We start from the raw sequence: 22,555 nt of genomic DNA, 5'->3' as shown, positions 1-22,555 counted from the left end.
TCAACAAAATAGGACTTCCAAGTAGCTCGTGTTAACTTGGACTAATTTTGCAAGCAATTTTCAAATATTGATCCACATATTAGTATTAGGTTCCAAAATTGGTCTTCCAAGTAGCCCATGTTAATACGGGCTACTTTAGAGAGTTTTTTTTCAAAGATTGGCTCATATAGTGATATCCTTTTAAAGGTTCCACCATGTTTTTTTTTTTGGGCAATAGAATTGTGAGTGGAGGGAACTTATATTAACTAGAAAAGAATACAATCACCCTGAAGCACTACATGTGCCTTGTGGGATCAACAATTCTGAAAAGGATTTGAACATAGACGCAACAAAAACCAAAATAGGGGTGCACAAGAAACCTCGCAAGTGGTCTAGGCAACTCAGTGGGTGGTGCCACTCTTTAACATTAACCACTGTCCCTCTCTTATCTCCTACAATATGTACGAGCTTGGTGCTCAGACGCACAATATCATCAAATTGAGCCACAACTAGTTTTGCCCAACTACCCGAAGGTTCTTGGGATTCTAGACCCGATCAAGGTAAAAAAATCTGGTGATTTGGGTGCACACCAAAATGGCATGGCTTTAAAAACTACGCCCTTCCAAGATAAGGTCATATGTAAAGAAGATAATCTTTGGAATGGGAGTTGGTCTCTTTAGACAGCTTATTCCAGTGTTAGAATTTGAAGCTACTGTATATAGACAGTTCAGTTAATGGGAATTGAAACAGAGTACTTGTCTGAATAGAGAATTGAGCTGAAATGACATACTGAAATGAAAGAGACACTTGAAGACTAGAAATGGTATTTGTAATTTCAGATCATTAGCTTATGAATAACCAGTATAGGGTACAATAGACCTAAGTTCCGATGATTACAGAAGTAATGATTACAAGGGTGAATCTAGAAGCTAAGAGCTCGTAAACCAAAAGTGTTTAGACTGCCAGAAGCCAAAAACTCAAGCAGCTGGTTATAGTGTAGCGGGTCTTATTATAGCTTTCAAGAGTTACTGTAGTAACTGCCTGTGGTAATTACTACCAGTGTAGCTGTTCTCGCTTCCGCTGGTTGGCTTTCTAAGGGGCAGTTCCCGCCTTGCTGGGACTGTCCTCGCCTTCTACATCCTTCCCTCCTTTCTTGAATTTTGGTTATAACTCCAAAATTTTTGAAAAAAATCCACCGCTTGATTGTGATTTGGTGTTGAGAAACCCATCTGGTTTCCTGATTTGGCCGATGTTCCTCATGATAGTATTCTTTCGGTATTTGCTAGCTTTATGCCATATTTCATGCTGGTTGAGTGCTTGACACCCATATAGTTGTAATTCCAAGGGTGCCCAGCCAAGGAGATTCCAGTGCCTAATTGGGAAAATCCACCGTCTGATTTTGAGATGGAACTACCCAGTATCCTTCCATTGAACCCGTTTCCTCTTGCCCTTCTTCTGTGTCGGTGCCTCAGAAGTCCCAGTGCCAGTACTGTCCTTATGGATAAGTCTATAAATTTCCTACTGCTCAAGCTGATCCCGCCTTTCAGTGGACATCTCAAAGTCATAAGGCGTAAGGGCGTTGCAGGTTTTGGTGTCGGGATCATACAGATTGCATGTACCCTTTGTCAGATGGGTTCTTGCCAATTTATAACAATGCGAGGCTGTGTGGATCCATCCCTACGGGAGAGGCTGATTTGTCTAGCTTCAAAGAGAACCTCAGCCATCTCTTTGTATTGTGGTCTAGTCCTGGTTTAGCAGCGATATCCTTTTTAGGGATCTTGGAAGACTCCACAGTCAGTTGAAGCAACTGATTTGTGATCTTCGTTAAGCCACATAGCTGGATCTTCCACTGTCCCATACAGAGTTTGACCCTCTGCATTTCTCCCTGCAGATCCATGACATTATCCAGTTTGAGGGCGTCATTGATCAATGATTGCCAGGTTTTCCATTCCATTGTGGCTCGCTCATACCATTCCTGGAGTGCATTAGTGATGCTGAAATAAGTGAGCCGATCCACTGGTTCTGGATGCTGAGGATACAAAGCTGAGGAAAATCTAGGTAGTTTAGCCTCTTTAGCAAGTAATGCATATAGGAGAACTGGAGAATCAGACACAAACTCCAGAAAATTAAGGACAGCTTGGTTCTCCTGCTGCACCATCTTCCTAGTAACTCGGACCAATTGAAAGAGTTTTCGGAGAGAAATTTCCTGTTCTCCTACTGTCGTTTGAGTTTCGGGTCCTTTACTGTTAGAAGACTGATCCTCAATAATGGCCTGCACCCTCTGATCCAAAACTCCTCTGGCAATTTTCATCTGAAGCAAGACATCTTTCAGTTGAGTTCTGACCTCCTTCATACATCTATATGTAGGTTTGTTCCCTAGCAGTAGATCCAGTTCAAGAGCTAGAGAGTGTCGATCTACAGTGGACTTCCGTTGCCAATGTGGATTGACTATCATATCATCAAAAGTTAGCGTCCATTCAGGTACCCTTTCCAGTAGCTGGATTCTGTTGGGATGCACAGACAACTGACACAATTCTTGATCATGGAAGACTTCCAGTGCTGAATCATTTCTCTGGCTCCGACATATAGCCTTTGAAAACGTTCCAGGTCAGAGATAAGAGTATCATCCTCCAAATACTTTCTATAATAGGAGCCTGCTGATGTCTTTATCTGTTGTTCAGTGTGATGAGATGTAATGAGTGTTGCTCATCATATGCTGTAATTGTTGCAGGTGATCCTTCTTGGCTATGGATAAAGCCAATTCACTGTAAGGAATTTGGTTAGCTGGATTGGCAGGTGCTGGTCCCTTTTCTTTGTCATTATTGATCGTCACCTGTTCAGTGCTGGTGTCTGCTGGAGTCCATTCTCCTTGCTGGCCCTTTCCCGTGTTGGTGTCCGCTCTTTAGGTAGTCTGACCTGTTGATTTTTCAGTAGGCAAAGGCTTGACTTGACTCTCCAATTGCTTTAGTAAAGTAGTACTCTTGGCCAATGTAATCCTTGGTTTCTTTGAACTACTGTCTTCCACCTTTGTGGCCTTCTTCTTCTGTCCAGTTAGGGCCAATTAATTGCCTAGAACCTCTTCATCTAAAGATAGCTCTACATTGTTAGTGGCTAGAATGGGCTTCGGACTCTAAGCCATCTTTACCTGGAAAGAAGCTTCTGGAGTAGTTGCCCAGTAGAGAAATTGCCAGACATACCAAGCCTTAAGTACATTCTGAAATTTCAACTTGGCAGTTTGCTGCAAAACATTGTGAGACAAGATTTGGCACAAATTGATTTTAGCGTTAGTATCCAGTCTTTTTGTGAATAACATGGCAAACACCTTCTCTGACACATATGTAGGATTGTTCTTCAAACTGACAGCCTTAGCAACAAACCTATAGGCTGAGGGAATGTCCAGTCATGCTACTGGAACCCCTTGTGCACAAGCCTTCCTTTGCTTTTTGGCTGCTTCATCCTCCTTTAGAGCCAGACTTATCTGCTCTGCAGATGCCATGGTTGGCTTCTTCTCGTTTGGCATTTTGAAAGCATAAGCAATTTCAGTAGGAGTCACTGTGATTTTTACTCCATTGACAATAGCACTGCCCTCCTCAACATTAAAAAAATCAAGAACTTGTTTGATAATGGCTATGTCAAAATCCAACCTTGAGGCCTGTGCGATCACATGCAAATCCCATAGCTGCAGCAATGATTTTGCCTGCACAGTAAACACACATCTGTGTATTTTGCTATGTGGGATAAGTGGTAGGGAGGCTTGAAGAGAACTGATGATTGTTGCTTGTTCGGCCATTATATCCTGCATCTTCTCCGACATTTTCCTTCTACCCATACACTGTGAAGACGGCAAGTCTGTAGAGGAAGAAGACTTACTTGAATATTCAAAGCCGCAATAAGGTGTGTTGGGTAGGGACAAACAGAGACCAACAGACTTCGTACGAGGAGATTTTCGATTGTAGTGAAGGGTCTTCAGAGCTTGGCGATGGCGAGTGTGTAATAGCAGGTAGTCGTTGCACAGGAGACTTATGAGGAGAATGCCTACCCGCCTTACTGTTATACACGTACGCGCCATAAAAGCTCCACTACTTGTTGTTCCTAGAGTTTTGTGCACTGTTGGCGACATGGCACACATGCATTGGCCAATTTTTCCCATAATCCCTTTAATGATTACCACATTCATTCATGTTGGCGCTTTTCCCCATAGGAACTGGTACGGACTCTGGAACTCGCCTGACACTATCACTGGCACTATTTTGTCACTTTGTGACTTTTCTGGCACTGTCATTGGTTCTGGTACTGGTTGTACATGGAAGAGATTTAGAATTGCTGAATCTAAAAGTCCTTGGTCACTAGTACCCAAAATACCAGTATCTTCTCCTCTGGAAGTCTCTTTCTCATTGGAATAATATAGCTTGATCTTGGCCCCATTGTAGACACGTGGCAACAATAATCCAAATAAATCCTTCAACCTTATTGTGCCATTGGAAAATACCCAGTCGACTTCATACGGACCAACCCAAGCTATCTTTAAATTTGGTTTCTTAGGGCCCAGTTTGGACTGATAAAGCAAAACTAAGTTGCCCTTCTAGAACTCCCTAACCTTGATTATTCTATCATGCCAGTGCTTCCTTCTTTGCTGAACAATCTCCTGTTCCAGCATGGCACATAGTCTTAACTCATCCAATTGCGCTAATTCCTCCAGTCTATGTTTGAGATTATGATTAAAATCCAAGCCATACTCAACCGCCATTCTGAGACTGGGAATCACGAATTTCATAGGCACTACAACTTCAGTACCATACACCATTCTGAAAGGTGTCATTCCAGTGGTAACTTTATAAGCTGTTTTGGAGGCCCATAGAGTAGTCTAGAGCTTAAGATCCCAATGGTGTGGCTCCTTTTGCACAATCTTAGTGAGAATGTTCTTGATGGTCTTGTTAGTGCTCTCTACTTGCCCATTACACCTGGGATAATACGGTGTTGACTTCCTGTGCTTAATTGAGAGCATCTCTATCAGAATTTCCATAATATCATTAATAAAGTGTGTCCCTTGATCAGACACAATCTCAATGGGGCATCCATAGTGACATACAATATTTTCAAATAGAAATACAACAGTGAACTTTGCAGTATTATCTAGAAGAGCCTTGGCCTCTACCCATTTAGTGACATAAGAGGTAGCCATCAATACATATCGGTTCTTCCTTGGAGTGACCTTCTTGAATGATCCCATGAAGTCCAAACCCCATTTCATGAATACTCCTAGTGATTGAAATGGAGTAAGTGGAGTCATATGTCGGTCTGCCCATTCTCTGACATATATCACAAGTTTTGCAAAAACTTTGAACATCAGGTATCAGAGTTTGCCACCATAATCTAGCCTGCAAAATCTTCTTACAAGTAATATTAGCGGAGAAGTGTCCTCCAGATCCCCATTGTGTGCTTCAGAAATAACGTGCATGCCTTCCATCGGCACACATCTTCAAAGAACCCCATCTACTCCCAGTCTATAGACCAATCCTCCTATGATGGTGAACTTAAGACTCTTAATAATTAGAGCTTTCTTCTCATTCCGAGTCCAGTTTTTTGGGAGTCCTCCTTTTGAAAGGAGCTGATATACATCATACCATTCTGAATATGTACTTTCCTCAGTTGTTACTTGAAACAACTCTGCATCTACTCGCTCATCTCTTAAGGATATTTTTGAGTAGCCTTCAGTACTTCTGGACAGAAAAGCAGCACCACAATGAGATTTACCGGGCTTATGGAATATGCGAAATTCAAACTCCATCAGGAACATCATCCATGTGATGAATCTCCCTTGGATAATAACTTTGTTGATAAAAAACAATAATGCTCCATGATCCACATAGAAATGAAATAGCTTGCCCAATAAATAATGTTGAAACTTGGTGGCATTGAAAACCATTCCTAAGGCTTCCCCCTCCGTGGTAGTATATCCTTGTTCAGCTTGACTGGATCTTCGACTGACAAAATACACTGGATAGTTAGTCCTCCCATCTAGTTGAGCCAATATTGCTCCCATTGCCAGTCCCGAAGCATCGACATGCACATGGAATATAATATCCCAGTCTGGTTGTTAGAGTATTGGCTTACAGATAATGGCATTTTTAAGACATTGAAAGCTCTTCTCACATTCAACAGTCCAGATGAACTTGCTGGTTTTCTTTGTGAGATCATATAAGGGCAATGCCTTAGAAGCAAACATATGAACAAATATTCTATAAAAATTGATATATCCCAAGAATGAACTTAGTTCAGATGCTGTGCGGGGTGCCTTGGCCTGCTGGACACACTGGATTTTATCATTGGCCATCTCTATGCCATTCCTGGACACTATATGCCCTAGTAGTTGTCCCTTCCAGACCAAAAAATAGATTTGAATGGATTCAAACAGATCCTCTTCTCCTTACATCGTTGAAAGACCATTTTTCAAAATAATAAATGCTTCTCCTTAGTTGAGAATAAAATGAAGTCATCCATAAATATGGCTAGGAATCGGTGCAAGTATTCACTCAATATCTCCATCATGCAATACTAGAATGTCGCTGGAGCATTGCAAAGACCAAATGGCACGACTAGATACATGAATGCACCCCATTCAAGAATAAAAGTGGTTTTACTCTGATCTTCAGGAGCAATCTTTAGCTGATTATAACCACTATAGCCATCCATAAAACTATACATACCATGGCTTGCAATCTCATCAAGAAGAATGTCTGTAAAAGCTAATGGAAAAGGATCTTTGGTGGTTTGAGCGTTCAACTTTTGATAATCTACACAGACTCTGCGCTTTCCATTCTTCTTTGGTACTACCACAATAGGAAATAGCCAGTCACTACTGACGACTTCTGTGATGAATCCAGCCTTTAGAAGGTTGTCAATTTCTTCTTTGACCTTCTTAGCATAGTTTGGATTCATTCTGTACCTTTGCAGATGCATTGGTCTGGCATCTGACTTTAGAGGTATTCTATGTTGACACACCTCTGGATCTTCACCTTTTAAATCAATACGTTCCCATGCAAATACATCCTTATATTTTAGGAACATAAGTCGTGCTTTTGCTTTCATTTCTGGATTCAAATGCTTAATTACTTTGATCAGTTGAGGAGTTTCTTCGGAACCCAGATTCCATTCTTCAATTTCTTGATCATCTGGAAGCAACCAATTCAGCCCACCTCCCTTCCTTTTGGTTGACTCCTCAGCATAATCCCAAGACGGACCTGTTAGTTCTGGACTTTCATTCTAAACTCCAGTAACTTCTTTAGAGTGCACCTCTTCAGTGTGTGCTGAGATACTGGAATCTAAACATTCTTCTTTAGAGTCAGTTGGTTCCTCTGGCCGTCCAGTCAACTTAACCAATCTTTCTCCAGGATTTAGTTTAGTAAACTAATCTGGAAATTGCTTCCTCTGATTTTCAGCTTGATCCTTGTGAGATAATACTGCGTTTAAATCTATTTCAGCCAATGGAAAAATATTCATTGTTGTCAGTATCCTCTCAATCTTCTTTACCCCATACTTCTGGCAAAGCTCTTCTGGTCGCAGCCTTCTTCCAGCTTCTGGTGTTGTTTGTCTGGATCTGAATTCTTCTACTAGTGCCCTGGAATGTCAGAGTCTGATTGTCATAATCGTGAACAGCCTGTGCCGTTCGTAGCCATGGGTGTCCCAGCATCATCCCATATGCTCCCTGCACATATAGTACTAGAAAGCTGGTCTTGAATTTTTTCTTTACCCGTCCTTATCTGTATATTCTCAATCATACCAGTTGCCTGAACAACTCTACGATCGACCATTCGAACCTTAAAGGGTGCTGGTTTCAAATTTGTAATACCCAGCCTTTGCTGAAGATGTGCCCCCAAGATATTTACATTTGACCCTCCATCCAGTATAACACCGAATAGCGGCTCCCATTGTTTCCTGACTTTGTAGTCTACCTGGATTACTGGTACTTCATCATCTTGACAGCTGCCATATCAACTGTTCTGGCATCGGCTTCAGCCTTTCGCCATTGTTTGATGAATTTTGCTGCTTCAGGCAAAATCTTTTGGATATCTTCTAATTCAACTGTCAGTTTTTGAATTCTTTCACAGATTTTGAGATGAATTTCTTCTCTCTCTTGGTCTGATTTATTATCAGAACTTGAAGACTCAGGAACATCTTCACAATGCCACTCCTTTGTCCTGGTGTCCACTTTGCCCTCTTCATTGTTTCCCATAGCAGTTAGATCTGATTTGACGTTTCCGAGATCTTCCACCAGTTGGACTGCATCAAGCATAGTTTCCAAGATTCCAGATCTTGACTCATATGGCTTTCTTTTCTCAGAAGACTGGGATGGTATCTTCTAAATGACTCGAGCATTAGAACTTTCTGGCTGCTCTGGTAGCTTCTTGGCTAGATCTTCTATGATCTTAGCTGCCAGTTCTCTCTGTTGTTGCCATTCATTGACTACCTTCTCTTTACCCTTCGCCTTCGTTACCTCTCTCTGCTAAGTCCATTTGCTAGTTTCTGGACTGACTTGTTTTATCGGCTCATCTGGGATTTCTTTAATAACTACCCCTTTAATGCATGTAACTGCCCGTATTGGAACTGGTTCTGGGCTTTTGCCTCAGTAGCTGCAGTACTGGGTGCCTTTGGACACTGAGCCGCAAAGTACCCATATTTTCCACAAGTATAACAGTTAAGGCTTCGGTTTTGAAAATTACCCCGACCTCAACCTCGGCCAGTACCCCCTTGGTATCTACCGCGCCCAGTACCAGTGCCACTGGTACCTGAATTTTCCGCTCGAGGTACGCTGGTCGTCTCTACCTTAGCTGGTTTAGCATAGGTGAATGCCACTAGGGACAAATCCTTTCCCTTTTTGAAATGATGAATCCAAATGCCACAGTTGTTCGATAAATGTCCAAAAGATTTACAATAGATACATTGTGGGCATTCATTGGAAACATGATCTTTAGACTTGCATTTAGAACACCAAGTTTCCATTCTCCTAACTGGTTGTCTGGTCTGACTGATTTGAGCAATCTGCCTGGCCATTTCATCCAGTTTCCTGGACCAAGACCCTTTCTTAGCCTTGTCCTTGCTCTTCTCATTGGAGCTGCTGCTAGAGCTGCTGGAGGTCTCACTAGAATTTGAATTCTCATTGAAAGAACTGCTACTACTGGACCTCCTCTTCTTGTGGCTTTTCTCCTTCTTAGCTTGCTGTTCAGGCTTCAGAGCTTGCTACACGAGGTCATTAAATTTCTTTGTTGGTGCAGATACTTCTTGCTCTCTGAGCTTCTTGCTACGGAACCCATTCAAAAACCATGTGTGTAGCCTTTTTTTTTAAGGTGGCTCCTATAACTCCCTGGTTAACTCCTTGATCTTCTCAACATAACTTCTCCCAGATAATTTCCCTTGTCTGATCTTGTCTAGCTTGCAGAGGATGTATTCATCACCTCTGTTGTTTGAATATTCAAGCTTGGAAGCCTTGACCAGTTTGTTCTGATCTGAGCTGGCAAGCTGGATAATGGTGATACCTTGCCATATCCTTCAGTGTCTGAGGAAATTATTCTTCCTAATCATCTTCATCAATATTCTTCAGCTCAGCATATTGCTCAAAAGCTTGAATATGAACATTTGGATCATCTTTCTTTTCGCCTTTGAACACTGGGAAAGAGATCTTCAATGAAGAAGTATAATTATGCAAGTCGACATCGTCTCTGCTTCTTCTGACCTTGGGAGCCTGACTTCGTCTTGAAGACTTCCTGTAGTGATCTGTGTCAGCATCCTAGTCAATTTCTTCTTCAGCTTCAGTCTCTGTTTCTCCTCTGGCTTCCTTGCTGGATTTGTGACAACTGCCCTTGGCCCCATTTGCCTTGTGTGTGGACCGAGAACTCGTGGTTTTGCGTTCTTTCCGTTCAGCCCTTCTCCTTCTTGAGTGACTGGAATGCTGAGAGTCCCTAGCCTCGTCAACATTGCTGTCCTCCTCTTGAGCCTCAATGTCACTCTCAGGATCCTTCTTAGTATCAGACTCTCTTTCTGATACCTCAGGAATAGGGTCGACACGGTTGGAATCAGTGCCTAACCGGGTTGACGGTTTGCGACCACGATTGACTTTGGGTGCCATATCTGTAGCTAAGAATTCCAACTGGGAGATTGAGCTCTCTGGTCTAAGAGCAATCAGCAGTAATCACCATGATTGCCAAAATGGAATGGGAGCTGGTCTCTTTAGACAGCTTATTCGAGTGTCAGAATTTGGAGCTACTGTATATAGATAGTTCAGTTAATGGGAACTGAAACAGAGTACTGGTCTGAATAGAGAACTAAAGTGAAATGATATACTGAAATGAATGACACACTTGAAGACTAAAAATGGTATTTGTAGATTCAGATCATTAGCTCATGAATAACCAGTACAGGGTACAATAGGCTTAAGTTTGGATGATTACAAAAGTAATGATCACAAGGGTGAATCTAGAAGCTAAGAGCTCGTAACCCAAAAGTGTTTAGATAGCCAAAAGCCGAAAAGTCAAGCAGCCGGTTACAGTGTAGCACGTCCTATTTATAGCTCTTAGGAGTTACTGTAGTAACTACCTGTGATAATTACTGCCAGTGTAGCTGTTCCCGCTTCCATTGGTCGATCTTCTAAGGGGTAGTTCCCGCCTGCTGGGACTGTCCTTGCCTTCTACAATCTTCCGGGTCTTCCGAACCTAGTTGCACACTTGAGCAGCCAAGGTCCCGAGACAAGGCAGTGCACTTGCTAAATAGATGCAAGGGATCCTCAAACACCGATCTTGAACCAGAGCAAGTGTCAGTGCCGATCCTCTAGTGCGAACCAAACCCCAGTAGGCATGGCTCCCCAAAGCACCTTCTAGTCCATGCTAACACGGACTACTTTAGGTAGCTTTTTTACCAAAGAATAAATCGTATGGTGTTACTCCCTAAAAGCTTTCAAAATATGAGTTCCAAAATAGCCCATGTTAACATGGACTAATTTAGAGAGTCCTTGAGACTTTTTTTTTTGGTATTGTGTAAACATTAACTAAATCGTACCCTCATAAGACTTATGGAAGGATTGGACTAAGAGCCCGTGTTAAGATAGGTTACTTTAGAGAGGGGGATATTTTTTTTGAAGATCTTTGTATCTTTTCTAGTTGTAGGCTCAGGTTCTTGCATAATATGGTACTTGATCAAACGTAGAAGATTCTTTGAATTCAAACTTCTCTTCTACATTTCTCATTTGGAGTTTTTTAAAAGATCTTTGTATCTTTTCTAGTTGTAGGCTCAAGTTCTTGCAACATTATCACAAAACATGCATAATATGGTACTTGATCAAATGTAGAAGATTCTTTGAACTCAAACTTCTCTTCTACATTGCTCATGATTTGGACTAAGTATCTCTTATATTGTAAGCTCACCAAATAACAACCTCTTCGCAGCCCATGCAGTTTTGAAGATTCTTAAAACTTTAAAACCTAAAAATTGTCTTGGATCTATCAACCTTAAGAAATTCATGTTTTTGGGTGCCATAACCTTAGAGACCATTGCACCATAAGCTAAAGGTATAGAAAATACTATTATAAAAAGAAGAAGGAAGGTCTACCACTAAGGAAGGCTTGACAATAGCTTGCGTGTGAGAAAGAACAATACTATTGTACATCAACCATTTAGGCAACAAGCATTTAGACAATAGCTTGCCTACAAGAAAAATAATAACAATTCCTTTCAAATGCAATAGTCTTGTACGTCAAGCATTTAGGAACATTTAGGAAACACTCTTGTAAATATTTTATGCCCTCAAATGCAATGTTTTCATATGCAAACGTAAATTACAATTCAAGAAATCGGCATCAAGAACACAATGCAACCAGACATGAAGAACTCAATGCAAGGAAACAACATAACATACAATGTGGACTTGTGGGTGAGTGCTATCTTTTGAAAACAAATGAGAGACCAACACAATTTTAAGCTTCTTGAGAGCCACAATGTACTAGGTTACTATCCTAGTAGTGTTTTCTAGATTGTGCAATCCAAATGAATTTTGCTCTCGCTAATTTTTCCAATATGTTAGTCTCTTGGTACAAAAGAGTCCCAAAAAAAAAACCCTCATCCTAGTTTTAGGTTGCTTCTTATCCCATGAGTTAAGTTGAAATCCAAGTAAAGAGCAATAACTTGTTACAAATATCTTGCTAGAGGGTTTTTCCCTTTGCAAGCTTGCCAAGTCTAGCCCAAAAGAGCAAGTAAAGAGCAATAACCTGTTACAAAAATTGTGCGAGACAGTTTTTCCCTTTGCAGGCTTGCCAACTCTAGCACAAATGAGACAAAAAAATGTGGTGCTAGGAAACAAAATTTGATGGGCAACCTTAAATGAAGGAAGTGAGAACATGCTCTACAATTAGATTAGGGGAGTTCGTTTTTATTGATGGATTTGAGTGCTCGTTCTTTTGAATGGATCAGAGTGCTCATTCTCTTTAGCACTACTATATTCTTTAGGGTTTAATCAAACTTGGGAAGAGATCAATTCAATCTCTTTGTTGTCCTTCAATACTTCTTGAAGCTCTTCAATTGTCAAGTTTGCATTAAGAGTGGTTTTGGCAAACCAATTGATGGTTGAGGCTCTCCTGAAGGCTTAATGTCCAAGGCAAGATGTTCTGTTTTGTCATCCATTGCATCAATGTTGCTCTCTTCTTTATTAGAGTAGTTGTCATGTGTTAATGTTGTAAGGGGATGGGAATGCCTAGATTTGTTGTTCTCGGGCCAAAGCATGTATTGGTGGTCCAAAAAAGTGGTGTCTTGGACACTACTTTGATAGCAACTTAAGGATCCCAATTTCATGTATCTCGTATGATACCAACCATGTTGTATATCATTGGAAAGCTTTTGACAGGGAGAATTCAAAACTGCAGTGTCCGCAAAATTTTGATAAGATTTGCAAAAGATTTATTGTGTCCTACTTTTTGCTAAGCCAACCACCAAAAGTGAAACAGTGGTGCCACCAATACATGCTTTCACCCTCTCGCTAATATTACCTTAACTTACCTCTTTTGAGATCCAATTTGAGTTGGTGGTGCCAAATATCTGACATCCTTGAGGATTGATAAACACAATCTCCATGGATTGAGAGAACTCGCAGAATTACAGAAGAAAGCTTGCTCAGAATGTGCTAGCAAAATATATGGTTCTTGTGTTGCCTGTAATGGTTTTGAAGAGTCAACTGACCTAAAACCGAATAGTTCTTGTCTCATTGTGGATTTCATTGATGAGAGCTAATGTGATGGGGTCGTCCAAGCCAGCGCCATGTAGGGAGGTGGTGTCATCGATGGAGTGCTTGCCCAAGGATAGTCGACAAGAAACTGCTGAAAACTGTAGGAGGGAAGATTGAGAAGAGGGGGGCATGATGAGCTTGTGTGCTGATGTGCAGGCCAACGACAAAGGTACAGAAGATATAGTCTACTAAAAACTAGACCACGAAAGATTTTTTCTCTGACAAGATTAGAAAGAGAGAGAAAAAGAGCACAACTGCGTGTTATGTTATCATTTTTACTCTTTCTAAATGAGTGGGTTGACCCCTCTCTTTATCTCTCCATAGAATCTCTTTGCATTTCAAATTATCTCTTTTTTTTGTCTTCCATTATCATCTTCATGCAGCCTTTCAAAAGACCCCTGCCTTTTTCCCTTGCTCTCAACTTGCGAGTCGCATTGAAGGAAAGGCACCGCTGAAAGCTGAGTAGTAACGCCAACACTACATGAACGTGATGCATTTATCAAACATACATAATACAAGACCACTTGCATTTAGAGTTTTGTCATTTTGCAAGCGCAGAGTTTGGCGTACAATCGAGAAGCTCTCGGTTAATGTAGATCAATGGCTTCTCTCCACATACAATAATCTTTGCTTGCATTTTAAAAATTGTGCAAGATGATGTCATCAACCTTTTTCATGATGTGCAACTAGGGCTTCTCTCCACACATAGTCACCTAAACTTGCTTAAGCACAAATCCTATCTTATAAATGTGCAACAAGGGCTTCTCTCAATAGGTACTATCCTCTACACTGCTTTGATTATGATTGTTCTTGTTGCACTATGCAAGACATCTAGTTTCCCTTGCTTTGCATCCAGTGGAGCTTTTTGTGGTTGCCTTATTAGGAATCTAGTATGTGGATAGTAGCCCTTTATCTATGATTTCAAGAGTAGTTTAAAGCTTATTGGCCATGTCATACCGGGTATATATTGCACTCAATACAATTCAAGAGAATACATCTTGAGAAAACTGCCTGTATTTCATTAGCCATATCCAGCTTGGGCATATCCTAGAATGATGTATTCGAAGAGACGGAGTAGTGACCTAGACTAAAAGCACAAGATGTAAAGGGTGCAAAAAAGTACATAGAGTGCCAAATCTACAAAAAAACAACATAAATGGCCTACTATAGAACAATGTAGTTTGGTTGGCTGTACTCCTTAGAAGATTTGTGAATGATAAAGGATGATGTCATTTTAACTAAAAAGACTTACTTTAGTAGATCAAGCACATACAAAGTTAAAAAGAAAAACATCAATGCCAGTAGTGTCTAGCTTAGCAAGTACATGAAGTAGTACAATAGATGGTGAAGGCTAGGTTTTGATTGAAATGCAACTCTCATCATTAGATCATGTGGATGAAATTATGTGAGAAAATTGTGCAAACAATAAAGTGAAAGTGTAGGTAAGGACATTTTATAGTGCTTCTATGTTAGACTTATCATAAAATTTTCCTTTTCAATACGGTTCTATTTTTGAATATTATGCATGTTATAAGGGGTAGGTTGTTACCATGTATATGGTAGTGATATGTGTGAAGAAACTTAGAATTGTAGGGGTACTTTTTTCCCTCACTAGGAGGTTTTTTCCCATGCTTTGTATATACCATCACTCTGGGGCTATTTTATCTTGTATTTGCACACCAAGTAATACACTCAGTTTTTTTTGCCTTGAGCTTCTTCTCCATCTCCAAGATCTGTGTACATTCTTCCAATCCTAAATTCAATAATTGGTATCAAAATAAGTTGCGTCCTCCTGAGCATAATCGCCAAGATCCCCTACTCACTTTCTTTGATTTTGGTGAGCTTTAAAGAATATCACAAATCAATAAATACTTTGAGTAAGCTCGTAGTGTTTAGTGTGCTCAGAATTTTGACTAGGGCTCGTTTTTGCCTTTGTATCCACTACTGCAAGTACTATATATATATATATATAAATTCCACTATAAATTTTTACATAACATGTCTTTGACATTTAATGTGGTTTGTGCTATATAGCACGTGCAATTTCCCTTCATTTTCTACTCAGTTTGGGCATTTTCTATTGGGTTAAGTCTCTTAACACTACAAGAGGTTGTGTGCACTTGTGACGTTTTTAGCGACGGAAATACATTGGGTTTTTATACTCCCCGGCGTCGCTAAGACCGTCGCTAACAGTGTTACTATGGGAACGTCGCTATGAGCGTGGCTATAATCGTCGCTATATGCGACGCTATATAGCGATGCCTATAGCGACGCTTATAGTGACGGTTACAAGCTACCTATAGCGACGCTCATAGCGACATTGCAGAGCCTTATATAGCGACGCACGAGAGTAAATTTTTTTGGGTGGCAGGGCATTCAATGCCCTACCACCCATCCACCATATTGAATGTTTCAATAATAGTGTAAACCTAAATGAATCCAAGATAAGCCCAGATTCACCTTTGAAAGAAAGTGCAAGGTATAGACCCAAAGTAGTCACCCACAAGACAATATAACCATTAACTCCATCATCCATAGTATTGTTTGCAGAATAAAGATACAAAACTGACAAAAGTAAATTGATGAAAGTAAATCAATGACAATTGTACACATCATAGGCAAAATCACTTGATTGTTAAACTTTGCAAATGTAATAGTTACAACACCATTGTCATTAATGAGAAAATATACATGGTTTTCCATAGTTACAAAAAGACGTATACACATCATCTCATTATACATGCTATGACAAAAGGAAACTAATGCTATCTAGCTACGGCTAGACTGACATCATCTAATCAGACGTCTCATCGCGTCCAAGCGGCTACTTAGTGTGCAATGGAAAGATAGATAGCCCTAGAATGAATGGACGTATATACAATGCATTGGGGAAAAAACCTCCTAGTGAAGGAAAAAATGCCTCGGTAGTCCTAAGTGTGTTCACACACATCACTACCACATGTATATGGTGACAAATCCCCCCTAGACTGATGTGGTGAACGAGAGTTGGCACATGAGTAGAGGGAAGTTCAATGCCCTAAGGACATGATCAGTTCACAAACGGGAGTAAGCCCAAAGCTTTGCGGAAAGCTTCAAACTTCTCATGAGACAATACCTTTGTGAAAAGATCTGCAAGGTTGTCTTGTATTGGCACATAAGCCAAACTGATCTTTCCTGCAGAGAGCCTCTCCTTGACATAGTGGTAATGCACCTCAATGTGCTTTGTGCGAGCATGAAAAACTGGGTTCTTGGCAACTACCAATGCGCTTTGATTGTCAGTGTAAAGTTTCCTATACAACACCCAAATAAGCCATAAGGCATCTGAGCCATACACATTCAGCTGTATCTGTGAAGACTTCCTTGTACTTAGCCTCACAACTAGAAGTGGCCACAATAGGCTGCTTCTTGCTCAACCATGATATACATGAACTGCCAAGCATGAAACAAAAACCAATTGTGGACACTCGCGTGTCAAAACAACCAACCCAATCTAAGTCCGAAAAAGCATGTAAGTCTGGCGGCAATGATCCCCCCTTGGGATAAAACAAGCCAAGATGTAAAGTGCCCCTCAAGTAGCAGAAAATCCTCTTGACATCCTGCCAATGCTTAGACCTTGGGCTATGCATAAATTTGCTGACATGTGAGACTGCAAATTGAATATCCAACCTCGTGTTGCATACCTAAATGAGGCATCCAAAAGAAGTCTGGTAAAGAGTGACACTGCAGGATCACCAGCATCATGAAGACTTTCAAACCTGCTTCCATGGGAATGGCAATAGGTTTACAATCCTCAAGTCCAAACTTACATAGTAATGTCTCTATGTAACTTTTTTGACACAAGGCAATACCACCATCACACTCCTTAAACAATATATCCATGTAATGATGCAACATCTCCAAATCTTTCACCCATAAATTAGCATTCAAATCAGCCTTAAATTCAGCAATATGTCTCTCATTTGGTCTAGTGATCAGAAAATCATCTACATAAAGAACCACAATGAGAACGACATCACCCTCATGCTTTACATACAATGTGCTTTCTGTTGGACTGTTACAAAAGCCTCGTTTGACCAAATGAGTGTCAACCTTCTCATACCAAGCACGCAGAGATTGCTTCAACCTTTATAAAGATTTATTTCATTTGCACACCTTATCCTCTTGTCCTTTCTTGACAAAACCGGGAGGCTGCATGTGTTACATAAACTTCCTCAATATGTCACCATTCAAGACAGTAACAATGTCTGATTGATGTACATCCCAACCAAAATGATGTACCTCCCAACCAAAATGAGCTGCCAATGCACATAGAAAACGCACAGTAGTCATACAAAAGTGGGAGAAAAAGTCTCTTCATAATCTATGCCTTTTTGCTGTGCATAACCCTTTACAACAAGTCGAGCCTTATAACGATCAATCTCACCATCTAGCTTGCGTTTCAACTTATAAACCCACTTCGTACCAATGGCCTTTTTGCTAGGAGGCAAATCACATAAAGTCCATGTGTCATTTTCTATAAGTGCATCATAATCCGATTCCATGGCAGCCATCCAATTTTCTAAATTCTGTGCTTCATCAAAAGATAGAGGTTCCTCAACATCATGTAAGCTAGACACAGCCAAAGCATACCAATCTGATGCATAAGATGCATGGCGAGAGCCTGCACAAGTGCGACTAGACAAAGGTGCATCCAATTTATTGTTACACAATGTATGCACCAGCCATTTTCGCATACCTCTAGCTTGCTCATTTTCAGCCCTTTCCTCATTAAGTACATCATATACATCTGCATCAATAATAGGCTGATCCGTAACATTTTTAAAAACCCCCATAGGATGTACATTTGCCTCATTGTAATTTACATTCGAACGTCCACCACTAAAAAGAGGCAACAAGGTGTCATAAATGTCCTGTGAGCTGACATTATTATCTCTAGTACATGACAACAAGGGCTAAATAGAATCTTTCACAAACACAACATCTCGTGAGACCAAGATACAATTTTTTTGCGGATGATACAACCTGTAACCTTTGCTTTTAGCACTATAACCAACAAAAAACATTTGACAGCCTTATCATACAATCTTTTGCGTTGTGTTTGTGGCATTGAAGCATATGTCAAGCAACCAAAAGCATGCCTGTGCTCAATAGAAAGCTTTCTATCATGCCATGCTTCATATGGAGTAATAGACTACAAAGATTTTGTAGGAAGCCTGCTAAGTACATAAGTGCCACACATGATGGCCTCAAGCCAGAACGAATGCGGCAAAGCTTGACTTTTGACCATACATCGTGCCATTTCTGTAAGTGACTTATTTTTCCTCTCAGCAACACCATTTTGCTTGAGGCGTATAAGGCACTATACATTGGTGTTTTATCCAAATACTAGCTAGAAATGCATTAAATTCAGAATGAAGGGTGCCCATAGTACAGTTCGAGACATTTTCAGCCATAGCCAAAAATTGTTTGAAGCACATAAAAACTTTGGACTTTTCTTTAAGCGGATACACCTATGCATGCCCGAAGTAATCATCAATGAAAGTCACAACGTAAAGGTAATGCCCAAGGACGGAGTTTGCATGGGCCCACAAACATCACGATGCACAAGCTGCAACCTGCATGTGATCCTAACTAAACCATCCTTTTGAAACTTTGAACGCTACATCTTACCCAAAATATAGCCTTCACAAACATGTTTGATAGGTGCTTCAAGAGGCGGCAAGGAAGCAACCATATCAGATTTTTGCAAACGCAGCAAACTGGAAAAATTCAGATGACCAAAACGTGTATGCCAGAGTTTTGCATCTGAAATAGCCTTTGAATCCACAATTGCATTCGCAAAATTCTGCCCACACTTGTCATACAAAGTGAGCTTATAGAGTCCACAATATAAAATCCCAGATGCATCATGTACAATATATCTATCATCCACAAATCTGACTACAAGACCAAGTCTAGCAAGTGCATATACATACAAAATATTACTGTGATCCCAGGTACATAAAGTGCATCAACAAGTGTGAAAGAACTACTATTTATAACAGTAAGCACAATCTTTCCAACTCTCTGAACCGGATAAGAGGCATTGTTGGCACAAGTAACTGAGTTCCCATGAGAAACAAACTCAAGAGAGATGAAAAAATCACGATATGAGGTAATGTGCTTTGTAGAACCACTGTCAAAATACCACATATGTGAATCTGTAGCAACTGACATGCATGCATCATGGACAACAGGATTATAGGTACACTCTACACTAAAAGCCCATTCTGTATCAACATCAGCATCACAATCTCCTTTCACAAAAGACTCAACAATAGCTACATTTGTAGTGGAACCAGCATTTGCCACCCTCTTTCTTCTTAGCCTCTTTGGCCTTCAACTTAGGACACTGCTTGATCAAGTCATCATTAGCTTTACAATAATGGCAATGCATCTTCTTTTTTCCCTTATCACCAAAAGTTCCAGACAAATTGCTGCTAGCAGAAGCATTAGGAACATGTGATTTTCCACTCGCAGAAGAACCATGAGAAGTGGCTACATTACTGTCGTCATAAAATCTAGTAACTAACCAACCCAAATGATTTCCTCATATTAAAATGATCATTTAAGGTGGGAGAATAAAGAAGAACAAGGGTTAGAATATAGACATGTGCTTATGGATCTGTCTCAACACGGGGCCAAGGTTAAAGGGTTCAAATGAGAGATGTTCTGTTAAAGAGCAATGCTACCTAATGGAGCTTAAAGACCTTAGGGTTAGATTCATTAAAGACCTCCAAAAGCTAGTGTTAAAAAGTCCTTTGACCTTAGGTAAGCTAGGGCTAACCTTGAGGTGGGAATCCTACCCAAGCATGAGGTGCTTGTTGGCTTGCTAACTAAAGGGCTTAAGGTGTTTATGAGAAGGCTTGCCCAAGCTTGAGGTGCTTCCCATGCTTAAATGACTGAGGTTCTTGAAGTTTTCAATTCAAACATAATCTCTAAAGAGGAACAAACGGTTTTCATGCTTTAATGACTAGGTGCTTGAAGTGATCAATTCAAACATGATATCTTAAGAGACACATGTCAAGATCCTCCACATGTGGCCCTCATGTTGTGCTTGAATCCTATTGGATAGGCTTTAAAGGGATCCAATGAGAATTTAGATGCATAAAAATAAATAATTAAGTTCTTTCTCTCAAAGAAGAAAAAGAGGACACATGTCCAAATGATATAAATAAATAATACGAGAGAGAGAGAGAGAGAGAGAGAGAGAGAGAGAGAGAGAGAGAGAGAGAGAGAGAGAGAGAGAGAGAGAGAGGTGTATACTCACCCCCCCCCCCCCCCCCCCCCCCCCCCCCCCCCCCCCACACACACACACACACACACACACTCATTGTGTGAAGTGCAAAGTTCAAGAGCTCCATCTCCTTCTCAAAGCTTGTTGAGAAGTGGAGAGCCTACACCAACACTCTTGGCTATGGAATGCATATACAACCAACAGCCATGCTTCAATGCTTAAGCTAGACATCATCTTCATCTTCATTACTATGCTATTATGCTATGCTAAGCAAGAAGAGTGATGATAAGTGAGGAACTGTTTCTTTCTCCTATGGATGATTCTTCTTCCTCTTCCTTACCCTCATTCCCCGCTAGCTCTCTCCACCTTCGAAGGTGTTTGAGGCCTTGGGACTGAGGCTAGGGATAGTTAATGCTTTTTGTAAAGTTTATGTTATGCTTGTGATGACATGAAGATTTCCATATTCATTGCATCACCTAGGTCACAAGGAACACAAAGATTGTATTGTATCAAGTCTCTCTTGATGGGAGAATCTATAATACAAACGCCTTTTGGAGAGGGAACAGGCTCCAAGGAAATCCGATCCTCAACTATTTCATGTTATCTAATACTCTCTCTCTTCCAAAGTATTGTTCATGCCAAGTTAATTAAGTACTATGTTTATGCTGGTACCATCAATTAAGTTCACCCTCTATGTTCTCAAAGTAATCTCACAAAAATGCTCACTCTAATTCTCTTAGTTCCACTATTCTCAAAGTTCATAGGCCATTTTCATTACATTGGTATCAGAGCAGTTGGTTTCTCTTTACTTGCTTAAAAAGAGAGGTCCTTAAGTAGCCTATTAATGGTTGATTGTGTTAATATATTAGGGTAAGTGAGACTGGATCTATTATCGGTTTTGTTGAGCCCACTATGTGGGATATGGTGCACACCTCAAGAGATTTGGTCTTAATAATGGGGTCTTTTTAGACTTGCCTACAGCTTTATCATTATTGATCCATAAGAAGTCCAAAAGGAGATATCCCTCAGCAATTCTGCTATGTTAGACCCACCCCACTACTCTCTATAATTAACCAATTCGAGCCGTGGGTGTAGATACTTCAGTTCTTAATCTCAAAGGCTAAGAGGAGTAGCAACTAAGGTTTTGAATTGCCAAAGAATACACTAAGTAAACACATAAGTATGATAAGCATGGCTGAAAATAACCAAGAGAGTAGAATGAACATTGATAACTTTGATTTTGCACATGAAGGTGCTCATGATGACGCCCTCATGTTTATCGATCATCTTGTTACTAGGTTGCATCAAGCTATGGGCAACCCTACTTTGCAAGCCAAAGTTACTCAACAACTTCGTGCTTATGGGATTTTGCTTCCTCTCCAAGAGGAGAGAGAGCTTAGGAGCCTCTTGATGAGACCCCCAGAAGAAGACTCTCTCCCATACGAGAGGAGGAATCCAAAGAACAAGAAAGTAATGAATCCCTAAGTTCCTCTGAAGTTGTGGCTCCACGAAGACGGCGGTCTAGACGATCGCCAACTCCTCCCATGAGGAAACGGTCAACACACAGTTTTCCTTGTCACTCCAAAAGGGAACAGAGGAAACAAATGAAGAAAAGGTCAAGAAAGAGGTCACCCTCTTCTCCTTCTTCTTCACCTTCCTCCTCTTCCGATGAAAGCTATGGCTACTCTCCTAGAGAATACAAGAGGGGAGGACATCACAAATCATATCCTGCATGGCAAAGATCACAAAAGCTCAAAGGGAGGAAAGAGGATCTCTTTTCTCACCTATGATGGAACCTTTGGTGCCACCAACAAAGTATTGGCCTTCATGCAATTGCGGAATTTGGAGACGAGGGCTTCATGGAGTCCTCCAAGCTACACCATGTAGCTATTCACTTCTAGAATTCACCTCGTCAATGGTGGGCTAGCCTTTGTGGAAACAACAGCAAAGCCCCAAAGACATCAAAATCTCTACGAGTTTCCATCATGAAGCAATTCCTTGCAAGCGATACAAAGGACAAATTACTTACCAAATGG

Source organism: Adiantum capillus-veneris, chromosome 26, assembly GCF_014529385.1.
Source record: "Adiantum capillus-veneris isolate H3 chromosome 26, ASM1452938v2, whole genome shotgun sequence".
Taxonomy (NCBI): Eukaryota; Viridiplantae; Streptophyta; class Polypodiopsida; order Polypodiales; family Pteridaceae; genus Adiantum; species Adiantum capillus-veneris.
Note: the sequence above shows the minus strand (reverse complement) of the source record.